We start from the raw sequence: 13661 nt of genomic DNA, 5'->3' as shown, positions 1-13661 counted from the left end.
TTTCTACATCTTTCCTAAATATTTGTCTCTTCCAGGTAACTTCTCCAGGCCTGTCTGTTCCATGCCCTTTTTGGCAGCTGCCATTTGGTCCACCTCTGTGCCCCCCATCCCTGGCTGACTCACCAGTGGCAGCTGGACAGGCTGGGAGGGGAGAGACAGGGCTTGTCCCTCCCTTGGATTTTCTCCTGGCTTCTGCCGTGGTTTGAAGTGGAACTCCAAAGTACTCATACAAGATAACCATCCCATTTGCCCTTAGTGAGTCCAGTTCGCAGAACATACAAGATTCCATATTCCCTCTTTGAATCACCTCTGTGGTGTACTGGCACGTGTGGTCCCATATTGACCACAGGAATATCAAGCTTGCAGTCACTAGTACAGCAATTGCATGAGCAACATCAGATACACATGAAAAAAATGAGGAAGAGAAGGAATTACTCATTTGCGACAGGATGTCAGGATAAAAACCTTTAGGGAAAAATAAGCCTAATGAATGATACTAGTAACAGAGAATTAGCATTTTTTTGTTTTGTTTCCAGCCTCAATTTCATCTTCTTGGGCAGGCTACCTAGCGATACGATTGTGCCAGTGCTCTGAAGAATTTCATGGGGAAAAAACAGGATGAGATGTACAAAAGCATTTGCTGCTGGTTTGTCTCTGGCCCCACAGTTGGGTCAGTTCTAAAAATGCCACTGGGGACGGCTTGTTTGTACAGTCCTGTTCCTCTAACAACACTGCAACAGCCAAGTTAGCCAAGTTCGTGCTGGTCGAACCCTCAGTCAAATGTAAGATTATCTTTGCCACAAAGAATGTCTTGGAAACGCACCCAGCCCTGACCCCAGCCCAAGCTGATGAACGTACATCCCAGGTGGCTGCCTAGGAGCATTTAGGGCAAAATTGTTTCAAGAACTTAATGCTTCCCTCCCTCTCTACTCATCACTCCTATAAAAGTAATCTGAATTAGGCATTAAATGGCTTTGTTTCTAAAATGTTGATTATACTTCAGCCTTACCAAATGGTCTTCATTTTCCTCAAGAGAGTGACTTCACTGGTATTAAGTCAAAGCCTTTTCACATTTGTAATGGAGCAGCTCAGCTAGTCACAGGGGCTATACACGCCTGGTAAAACTCATAACCTGCTCTGCAGGCTAAAACTTATCTCTGGGGTCTGCTGTTGCCTGGCTGGAAAAAGTATTTACCCCACAGTGTTTGCATGCATTATCCTTTCTTGCTAATAATTAAGAATGCAAGAAACAATTGACAAAACTTGAGCAGAAGAAAGACTGGAACACAAAGAGTAAATGCTAAGACCAATTATTTGTGGTGCATTTGGGATCTCACGCTTGGCATATCACAATAACACAACATAAATTGGAAATGGTCTCTATTTTAAGACTCCAGGCCTCGTCAGGATCATCCTTGGCAGCACATTACTGTAGCTGAATGTCTGCTAGTGGCTGATGCTCTGAGCAGATATATTAGGGACTCTGTTATGGACTGTATTTTGCACCTAGAGTGATGGAGACAAAGAAGGGATTAAAAATACCTATTTTTTCTGTAATACTTCTCATCAGGAGGTCTCTGAGTATTTCAGAAAGATTATTATAAACCAGACTGTACCGTCATTTCTGGAGCACAATACCCTTGTTTAGGAAAGGGCCTTTTACCATGGAATTAGCAAAAATAGCATCCCATGCATTACAGGGCCCCACAGCCCAGCCGGGGGAGTCAGCCTCTTAATATATGCACTCCTCACCTCATCAGGGCAATGCTGATAACTCTCCACCCTGGGATTTATGCTAATGAGCATATGAGACATGGGCTTTCTTTTTTCATTTTTAATGTATTTTTTATATACTCAGGTGCCCCGTTTTCTGTCCATTTTAGTATGCAAAGGCTGTTTTTGCCTTATCAGCCCTTTCATCAGGCTTTAAAGACCTGCTGCTGCACAAAGGCTTGCGGGCTGCGTTACAGGAGCCTGCGGTGTCCCTTGTGCCGCAGCTCAGCGGGGGCTTTACCGTATGTTGGGGCTCGGGACTGGGGAGGCCTCCTGCTCTGCTTCCCACAAAGCGAGGGAGAGCGTAAGCGGGGGCAACAGCATGCTGGGGCTGCGTCTGGCAAGGAACAGACTGAAACGGTCCAATGGCTGCTTTATATTTGGCATCGCCAAAGGATTTTCTATTCCTCCACATTACGAGTGCAGCAGATACAAGGCAGCATCCACTTTTATCAGGGAGGGAGGAACAGAGCTGAGAGAAATATCCTCCAAAATCTTGCTTAATACAGAAAGCCAGACACAGCAGATGACTTCATTTTAGCAAGCCCAGACTGGGGGGGGAAGGGTTATGCAGTGCTGTCAGATGGTGGTAAGGGATGGGGTGAATGGGTGACCCCCCAGGACACATTTAGGAGGCCATGGTAGCCATCAGGGAGAAAAAGGGTTGGTACCCAGGGACAAAGTCGTGGTTTAAGCATGGGCGACAGCAAAGCTGCTCTGAGTCATAGCAGGCTGCAACATGTGAACAGCAAATTCTCAGTCTGAGGAGTAAGTGGGCCTTTGTAGAATAGAAAATAGCTGAACCAGGCAACCCTGTCCATGCAGACCAGCGCGTGGAAACCGCCAGCGTGCTCTCCGTGTGTTTTTATAGACTGCTGTCCCAAAGCGTGCGTAATGCCAGATTACTGGCTGGTGTTAAGTAGGCTCTGCTGTACGGACCCCTGGGGTGATCTAATCTCTCCGGCTTGAATTGTTGCAGTTATTTAGCAACAAGGCACCAAAGGAGCTGCAGAGAGGGGTGAAGGGGAGATGCAAGATATTTCGTGATTTACAGTGTGAGTCTAGCTCAGTTCAGTGCTCCACGACACCACACAAAAAGGGACATTGTTTAATCACCATTAATACATGAGCTATAAGCTCTGTTCCAGGCGTGACGACAGCAGCTCATTTGCTTGCCTCGTCCCTGGCGGACGCGCTTCCGCTTACTCTTGGCACTGCATCTCCTACAGTCGTGGCGGTGCTTGGGTGGGGGCTGAAAGCGGGGAACTGGGGGAATCTCTCACAGATTTCCCCGGGCTGGAACCATGAGCTTGTGGAAGTGGAATGTATCTCTTACTGAGCTATAGAGTGAGGCCTCCTCCACCCCCAAATCTCACACTTTTGGGACCTCTCTGTTGTATAATGGGGGCAATGTGTTAATGCAGTCCTCATCTAAGGCTTGGCTTCATGGCCCAGTGAGGCAAAACACTGAAAGAGATGGTTTAATTAGAATCAGAGAATCATTTTGCAGCATGATAAACTACACATTGCTTGGTGAGAATGAGTGCAATAAAGACCATTCACAGCCCACTCAGGCCTTAATCCCTGGAGTGGTACAGTCCTTCCTAGTGTGATTTGCACCTACACTGGCAATCCATCCGCTAAAAACATGGTCTCTTCAGCTTTCACAGATATCTGTTTCTGGCCTGGAGTAGCTGACTTTGGTCATTTTACAATGACTGATTGATTTGTGTAAGTTTATCAGGGCTGGGAAACAAAGAGAAACCTTCCAAGATAGTTCACCTTTCTCCCTCCCCCATCAGAATGTCCAATAAGGTTTTTCATTAACCTTAAGACATCTTCAGAATGAAAGCACATTTCCATGTAAACGCAACTGAAGGGGAACAAACAGCATCGTCCTGCAAATATTAAATGCAGGCAGTAGATGAATAGACTTATCTCCTTTATCATGATTAGCCACATTTCTGCCTTGTAATTTTGGCCTATCACTCAACAGAAACTGTAATCAGGATGTAATACATCCTATTGGCAAATTACAGCAATGCAGCTGTTCAAGGCAGCAGCTGAACCCTTTGGCAATTTAAACTAGGTTTTATTACACCCAGGGCAAGACTCCAGTAAGTATATTAGTGACATGATTTAAAAATAATAAGAGTTGAATCTTGTCCCACTGAAGTTAATTCTGACATCAGTTTTCATGGGAGGAAGTGTTTTGCCAAAATCAGAAATCAAACAGGTCTCAGAGGTGTCCTCAGCGGAAAAAGAGACTCTGAGAGCAGAGGAGCTGTGGTGAGATCGCCCCTATGCGAAGGTGTGAATGCTGCCTTCACACTGATTTCTAGGTTACTGCACACCAGGAGAAGTTTCATGTGAGGAAACTTACATGAAATCTGACTGTGGAATAGGGGGCTCAGAAAAGACTTAAAATGTGCTATGACAAAACCTGAATTCTCAGGTCTCTTCCATATAGAACATAACAATGAAGGGGGTGTTATCATAACAAAGAGCACAAAAAGTGTATTTAAACTTAAAATGTCAATGTTTCAGTTTTGCCGAGTTCCAAACCAAAATAAAAATAAAAGCTGGCATAATTCTTAAGAGCAGAAATTCTGCAAAAAACCCTAAAGTTTTATGCAAAAATTATCAGCATTTTGTCAGAAAAAAAATCATAACTCTTTATCATAAAATGATACACATTACAAAGTGACAAATTATTTTGTTACCTGTCGGCTATTAGAAGTATTTGAAAATAACTATTAAGAAAAGATAGAAACGCTATACTCTTTACTAGATGAAAAGTGACTTGTCTATTTTGCAATGAAAGGGTTTCAGTATCTGTATTAATGTATCAGTATTCACCGTACTACCTAGACAAGCAGCTGTTTTCAATATCCTTGTGTTGGCTGTCATCAGATACCATATTCTGTTTGAAAATGCTTTGACTTTTTTTTTTTCCCCAAACACCTTCAGTTCAGGTGGAATTACAGGGTTAAAAAACATTTCAGACAGAATCACACACACAGAAAAAATTAAAGCCAGAAATAAGCACTTCTTTTTTTCTTTTTTAAGGTCTTTTAAGCATCTTGCATCTAGCTATATCTTCCTTCTAACACCCTTAGTTAAACTTTCTGGAAAATCCTTAAGCTTCCAGAATCTCACTGCCACTGGGTTAATATGGATGCAATTATGGAGTGATTTGATAGAGAACCTCAGTCATGATCTGCACAGAGCAGTATATCTTATGTCAGAGCTGTAAATCAGATACAGTACAAAATTTACTATCTTTATCTTCCTTATTTAAAAGCTAGAACCTGTCAGATGAAACCATAAATCTGGTAGATGGCCCTCCTTGCACCAAGCCTCTTAATATTCCAGTTCATGTTTGTTTCTGAAAACTGTCTGCCAACCTTTCATTTTCCTCTCGTACTGATACTTAATGCCTTAAGTGCTTGGAAAGATAAATGCTGGCTTTAAGCAGTACAATCTCATGATCAGTTTATCTGAGGATTATTACACGAGTGCACGGAGGAGTCAGTCATAAATTCAGCACATTTTTTCCCTAGCTGATGGAATTGCAGTGAATGGGACAGCATATTCCAGTAAGAATCACGGACCTGGGACATAGAGGAGATTCAACTAACAATTTTATCCAATTAACAAAACCTACTGTGATGGGACATCAAACTAAATAAAAGTGAACCACACTACCTGGTGCTGGGGGGTGAAGAGAAGATGACGCTTTGCTGGGGTATGAACTGGTATCTTGTAGCTGAGCACAGCATGACATAACAAGAATTAGTGGCTAAAGGCTGAAGACAGACAAACTGAAACAACAAAGTAGGCACACATTTTTATAAGGGAAGCTGACTAACCTCTGGAAGAAACAGTCAAGGCGATTAACTGGTTCACCGTTTCTTCTACTACACAAAGAAAGAATGTTCTCTTTCTGGAATAGATGCTTGAATGAAATGGCAATTATTGGGCTCAACAAACAATACAAAATGAAATTGTCTGCTGTGCACAGATGTTTAGATTTGATCTTATCTCTCTTCTGAACTTCAAGCATCTTCACTGTCTCAGGTACAACAATACAAGAACGGATTCAAAGTGTGTCTTCACTGAACTCAGATGCATTTGTAGTCGCAAGGCAGAAATGAGCCAGCTCGACTCTAGACAGCAGGGACAGGGCAAATAGCTGAAATAGTAATGTCTTAAAGTGTTACAGCTAGACCCAAAGACAAAACTTGTCTCTCATAGCCATAAGGTCCTCAGCCTTAGATAAGGATACACAAGCCTTTGTTTGCAGTAGTGCTCTTTTTTCCTTTCAGCACCATTTTGAATAGATTAAGTTGTCTGAAGTAGGGTTTTTGACTTATGCCAAATGCTACTTTCAGCCCAGCCAGAAAAGCTGAAGCCTTCCAGTGGGAAAAGAATTTAAGAATTGATGCGGAATTAAATTAAACCAGTACAAGCTCATCGTCTTAAATCCAAACCAGGCAAGAAACCAAGAAAGTTTGGGTTTAGTGCATGTTGGACTGAAATTTAAAAAAGACCGGAAGCGATGTGCTGGGAAAGAGCTCCAATAGAAATGTAAAGGCGGATTAAAACAAGGTGTATAACTGGTCACTGGCCCCCAGCTGCCTGCTCCGCCCCCCGGCACATGCTGCCACCCCACACAACCACCACTGAATCTGCTTGCAGATCACTGAGTTTTCCTCTCAGCAGATTAACAGAAACCGAAAGTCTCTGAACAGGATAAACAGCAAGAACACACAATGCCTTCACTCAACCCAGAGGCACAAAATACAGCAGCAACCCCAAATAGTGCCTGTGGAGCTGGGTAGAGAGGTTCTGGTTATACTCTTGCTATGGACACCACAAAGTAGGACCCTTCGCTCAAGGCAGAAGGGCACAATGCTCAAAAATTGAAGTAAAAGCACTGCAATGTATGCTTAAGTTTCTGCCTTTTCCATTCAAGCATTTAAACTGCTCCCAGCAAGTCAGTCTCACTGTCTGCAGAAAGAATGAGTGTTACGTACCAATCCCTCACACAGCAGACGAGGAAAGGGGAAGAGGTTGTTTACTAGCTTTTTTACATAGTGAATCCTGTGTAAAATGATAATGATTAGATCTTAAAGTAAGGTCAGAAGAGTCCTGTTAGGGCAACTGCCAATTAATTATTGTTCTACCAATGCAACTATCCCTAATATTAATGCACAGCTTACAGCTTTTCATTCTGCGAGGATATTTTTTTGGCAAGTTTCAAAATATGGTTAGTGGAGGAAATCCACATGCTGCGTTCACCAGCTTACAAACACCCCACACGGGCCAAAATTCTCCTGGGGTTTAGCTTTATTGGAAATGTAAATCACAACAAAACAGCTTTCACTGTAAACTTCCTTTCCAAGCTTAACTGTTCCCAACGTTGCTCCCTGGTGACACTTCCGTGCCAGTCTGCAATTTCTCTCTTTTATTTGGTTGCAACTTGTAAAACCGATCTGCAAGTATGATCCAGCAATAATGATATTGTTCCTTTATGCGGGGTTTAGTGTTTGAATTGAGTATAGCTCTGCATTTACAAGCAGGTTGTCAGAATTACGACCCAGTTACAAGTTATCTTCTCAAATATACACAAATAATTCTTCTGAATTCACATTTTACTACATTATACCAACAGATGTCAAGGCAAGAACACACTTGGGTCCTTCCTGAAAACTGGTACTAATTTCAGTTTGGGAATGCATTTTCCTAATGAAAAACATGTTAGAGGCAAGGATGTTTTCAAAGCAACTAGTTCTGGCATGTTACACTTTGAAACTAAAGATATGCTTTCTTTTTTCTAAAAGGATTCCATAAGATTCACACATACTTGGGAAAACAAAAGATCTTTTTGTATGTGTGTGAAAATTGACCCATTGCTGGACTGAGAAATCCAAGCTAACAAACAAATCTGCAATGGGGATAGATCATTTGGAGACTTCTTTACAATGTAGGTTCTTGGACCGTTCATAGCAGTGATTTTTTAAATTCTTTGCTTTTGAAAGGTTCTTTGTGAGGGAAACGTGGTTTAGATTGAATCAGGGATATAGGAGCTGGAATAGGAACAGCTTCACTTTCTCATTACACAGAATACTTTTCACGTTACAAGCACAACAGAACAATATAAACCACAGATAGACCCGAAATTCAGTATTAGAATCCACAGCCAGATTTGACCTCCCACTCTATTTCAAGGGAAGGGGGAAAGACACATTCACATTTTACGTTCAGAGCCAGTTCAGAAATCGCTGAAAATCAGAAAGGATCAGAGACCTCCTGCTTCAGCAGCCTGGTGTACGAGATCAATTGGTGTATGAGATGGATTCAGGAATAAACCTCCATGGAGCTCTGAAAAGACCTGAGAGACCTGAGAGTGTTCAGACTGTCCCAGGGACCTCCGGTATTTTCCAGGACAGAACTGGTGAACTCTTATCTGTTTCACCACACACTTACAGATTCCCTGTGGCTGGATACCCTACAGGTAATTCCACACTTCCTCCGTGCAAGTAAGTTACAGCAATGTCTCTTATCCTTGAGTTGTCCAATACAAGCTCTGTTTGTTACCCAATAATTGAAACGGTACCTTTTTCACTTTACCAGGCTTTCTGATTCAGATCATGTTTCAACAGTTACAAATGCAGTGTGGTAAGAGCATCACCAAAGAAATTGTCTTATAAATAGCAATAGGGTACTATGTTACCCTCTCAGTCTTTCAGAGAGAAAGATGATGCTCATTTCTGCAATGAAGTACAGAAGAAATGATAAAGACCTTTTGTTACAGGTCATCTGGTCCTTCTCTCTGTTCCTGTTGATTGGGTGGAAAGGAAAAAAACAGACTCAACTGTGATTTTTTTTATTGTGCTTTCATAGCTTTATGTTGGATTCAACTACATGAATTATTACTGAGCTACATCTGTTAAAGAACACTGTCCGGGTAAAAGCAGCATCTACTGGCTCTTGCTCAGCTGAAATCAATAGGCTTTTTGCCATGAATTTTTATAGGACCAGGCACAGAGATTTTGCTGTAATGTGTAAGGGTAAAAAATTTGGACAGGGAGACAGCTACAACATGGTCTGTATAAATTGAAGCCAAAGCTTTTCAGCCTCGAGCAAGATTCTGTTCTTAATTAAGTATAAAAAAGAAGGATAATTTCATTCAGAAATAACATTATCTTTCTTCTCCCTCCTCTCACACCAGAAGGTACATTTGGTTTCACCGTAATAAATCAATCGCACAGTGCATCAACCATAAAGCTGCGATGCTGCAGAGCCTCTCCACTATGCTGGTTAAAAACCAGATTAATCTAGAGCACAGGGCCAGGTGTCCTGAACTAGCATTCAAGCACTGAGTGCTACAGAAAAGATGGCTGGAGGTTGGGCACCATGCTGGGTATCTATTAAATTTATATGGTGTTTCTCAGCAAGATCACTAAGCCAAGATGTTCTACTTGATGAGCTCAGGAAGAAACAATCGCCAAAAAGAATGTATCACAGTGCTCTGACTTTGACAGCTTCATTGCTGCAGCATGGTTGCATTTTTACGCCATCCTTTCAATGTGACGACTTCATATTGACTTAAGAAGCAGCTTAAGTCAATGGGTCATGTCCACTGGTGTGATTTCTCTAGTAGCTGTAATCTCTTTGATGTAGTTCCTTGAAAAGTATCCTACATGATGAAGTAGTTTTTCAGGATAACTTAAGAATATACAAGTAAAAAGTGTTTTGTGTTCTTCAGTCATCAATCTTTGCAAGGCTTATAGAAAGGCTTTAAAGAGCAGTATTTCTATAGTTGCTTGCTACCTGGTGATAAAGGAGAGGACATACAGAGTCCCTGTATTTCCTTCCCACCTGGACATCACAGTGCATCAGAGGACAAACGATGGCACAGACTGGATGACCTTCCTGTCTAGTTTTTATTTCCTTCAGCTCACTGAAGCTCAGTGGTGAGAGGTAGCTGAATTCAAAGGACACAATCAGAGCCTCTAAACTAGCAGTTAACTTTCCTGTAACTTTAGTGCTTGGACATTGTTTGGACATTGATATGGTTAGGGATCAGTTGATTTCCCCAAACTGTTGAAGACATATAAAAAACAAAGCTCTCAACACAGTTCGTCAAAAGGAAATAATCATTCCCTTCAGGAGCAATGAGCAATATAAAGTTTTATCAGAGGCCTGAATTATCTCCTGTCCCAAATTCCAGATTAGCTTTAAGCAATTAGAAGGGATGTACTTGGTGGCCATTTACTCAATCATTCCCTCCCTTCATAACACAAAATGAGTGAGAAAACAATACAGATCAGCGTGCTGGCATACGTACACCCTCAGATCGTAAAAGCAAACTGAACTCCGAGAGGCACACCCTCTTCCGCATCACCACAGTAGACAAGTGCTGCCCCTGGGAGTCCAGCTGCTGCCCAGTATACGCAGCCACTGCTACCAGCTCACCTTGAATATCTTCTAAGCGCCAAGGCAAGGATTCCATCATTAGTATGACATAAATCTATAGCAGCCCAGATTAAAAAGGGAAACCTCCACGCCACACTGAAGGAAGACTGTGGCTACATAATCAGAAATGGGTCTCTAGGTGTTTGTGTATCTGACACCTTGTGTTGTAAATTAGATTGTTAGCATTAGACTGGCTGGAGCAGGTCTGGGGTTGGACTGCTGATTGGGGGTTAGATCAAAAGTTCCTTATTGGAGAGACCACTTTTCTATGGCTGCATAATGCTTTCAACCACATAGGTATTGTTCATGAGTGACTTTGAGGCGCTTCCACAACTGATGCATGTTTTCAGTGGAAGATACCGTGTTGGTTACTTGTGAGCCAGCCTGACAAAGGAATGAAATGTGTTCAGAAAAAATAACTGACCCCAAAAGCATCACCAAAGATGATCAAGCAGATGGCAGGAAGGTTGGTTTCAAAGAGAAAATCTTCAGAAGGCTTTTGGAAACACAGATGAGTAGAGAGGAGATTATTTGGGCTTGACTAGAAGATTTTTAGTGAGAAAATTAATTCAATAGCTACAATTCTCTGTGTCCCCAACACTCTAGGAAATTTCACATTAACATTTACAAATGGGCATGCATTTTCTCCCTCATCTACCTTTTCTATTTTCAGAGCACTCTGGAGGGCTCAGATAACCCAACTCTATAACTTAATCCCAGCAGGAGGCTATTCAATAAGACTCTTTTTAAGATAGATTTTTTTCTACAAAGGTGGAAATAATGCAATACCAAAAAGTCCCTTTCAAAAGAAACAGCATCAGAGAAGTTAGATGTGGAAAAACTCTTTTTGATCATCCTAGTCCCTTTCTCATTATTGCAGAATACAGGACTACGGACTATCTGCCCAAAACACAAGTGACAGAGGTGCAGCTGTGGTGTGTGATATATGATTATGGCAATCACTGAGACTCATCTGGAGACCCCCGAATTTCATTATTCTGTTCCACATCATTGCCACTGAACCTGTAATGTCCTTGCACCTACTCAGATCTGTCTGAGGGTGGTTTGAACTTATTTTGCTTGTTAAAGAGGCACAATATGAGCTGGGGCCTATGCTACAGCTAGTACCTTTGCCTTCCTGCACCCCTTGATGGTAATAACAACGGTACGTAACAGAAGAACCCGCTTGTCTGCTCCAATTTAACAGAAAATTCTCTTTACTGGTGTATCTTCATGTGCGCAAATGTACTTATCTCATGAGTGGGCCTGACTAATATAATTTGCCAATTTGACGCAAGAGTTCAGTTTATTGCAGGTTCCTGAATGTCCCCAAGTTGACAGCCATGGCTTGCTCTGGCAGAATCAGATGGTTTAATTTTGCTCAGCCACGGGAGTTGTGCTCGACTTCTCCAGCTGACCAAGTTAGCATTTTCTGGCTCCATACCTTGCTTTGAACTGAACCAGCAATGGACCCGTGCATGTATCAGAGAGTTTGCAGTGTCTATACTGGTACGGGTTTGAATTTTATTCTGTACTATGGACATGAACAATTGTCCTTGTTCATGTAAGGCACTTTGGTAGTTATTTATTTTCTATTTTCATCCTATAATTACTGAACACATTTTCTCCAGCCTTCAGAATTTCTTTTCTTAAAAGTCAAGGAAAAAAAAAAAAGCATTTTGACACCTTCCCTCAGCAGTTTTTTCTGGCCAGGTATTTCTGGCCCTTGAGAGATATTAGCATCCCACTTGTGTGCTTATGTGTCTGTGGAAAGCCAAGCTCTGAGCCAAGGGCTCTCCTGAGACTTGGTTCTGCTGTCCTTCTTTCTTCAGCTGTGACTTACATCAAGGAGAAACATCACTCCATTGTCACATGAGCAATCTTTGTCTCAGACAGGAAACCTTCAGGCTTTGCATGTCACTTCACAAGCAGGAAAATCAAAAAAGTGAGAAATGTTCAGGGTCTCATATACTGTCTGACAGCCCAAATTGCCAAAAAACAGGAACTGCAAGTCTTTTCAGGTTATACATTAATGTCCTTCTTTCTCCCCCATACACCCACAAGGTAACAGGTCATATATTCTATTTCATTTTGACTGTATTTCAAATGATGAAAGTCTTTAAACACAGCTGCAGCTTCAGAAAGCACTCATTGTTTAATGAAATTATCACTACTGTCTCAAAGTGTGCAGCAAGGTGAAACCTTTGATTAGGCAGGGTGCTTAGTGTAAACGCACCAATGTTTACAAGATACTTCCTCAGAGGTACTGCCTTACATTTGCACAGTGTAAAGTGAGCCACTTCTGACTGCTGTATTTCCCAACCCTGCAGCTGATACATTTACTGAGTTTAATGAAAGTTGTGTTGTGTCACTGGACACGCCAAACAACCTATTTCGGTTTTTTATTCTCCTTGGAAATGCACTTGCAGCAATGGAATTTTGCATCAAACCCCCAAGGAACCCTGCAAGCTGCTCTTTGCCTCATATGATGTGCTCTGGTCTCCCATTTCTACCAGTTGAAAAACAAGCTGAGAGTTTGGTCCTTTCACAGCTTTTGTTGTGTTAGGCAGTCACCTTTCTTCATGCACTCAGGAAACCACCTTAGTTGTGTCTTTATCTTCAGACACTTGGCACTTCCCTGGCTGTTAAGAGCTTTCCAGTTCCACCCAGTACTAAAAAAGAGGCAGAAGAATGCTACAGGTCTGCAGGAAATGAAAAACTTAACATTTTGCATCGTCCGCTTACTTAAAATGATCCAGAGCCTTGGCAGAAGGGTAAGAAAGCCGTTTTGGGTTACATTTTTTTGCACATTACAATAAGGCCAAGAGACTCTCTGTGTCTCTAAAATGATCTGCACTGATGAACTGATGCTGAGGGAAAGATTGACTCCTTGAAAGATGTCAATGATGAGAGAGGGTAAAGATGGTGAAGGAGCATTGGTCAGGGAGAATATGAGAGAGCAACTGAAAAGCATGGATTTGGCAAGTGAGACAATGCCAGCGTTGGGCTCTCTATCACCCTGCCTTTTTGCCTTGTCAGTGGGGATAGCATCAGCCAGTTCCTTTTTCAGGTGATACTTCACAGAAAAAGTCAAAAACCAAATCAACGCAATTTGCTTTCTCATCACCACAACATCCTGCATTCCCCAGCCCTGCTGGTATGGCTGACTGACCGCATGGGCATAGACGTGAATTTGAATTCCAGGATGCCCGGACAGGAAGAATCCTATGTGCTTATCCTTTTCCAACTCAACTTCCTAGCGTGACGCTTTGCTGTGATTTGACAGGAGATGGTCACAGGTTACAAAAAAAGAAATTCTGATCAAACCTAGGGGGAAAAAGTTGTTCACAAAGAGACCAGTGAAGCACTGGAACAGGGATCCAGAGAGGCTGTGGAATCTCAGT

The sequence above is a fragment of the Vanellus vanellus genome (assembly GCF_965231255.1).
Source record: "Vanellus vanellus genome assembly, chromosome: 12".
In the NCBI taxonomy this organism is placed as follows: domain Eukaryota; kingdom Metazoa; phylum Chordata; class Aves; order Charadriiformes; family Charadriidae; genus Vanellus; species Vanellus vanellus.
Note: the sequence above shows the minus strand (reverse complement) of the source record.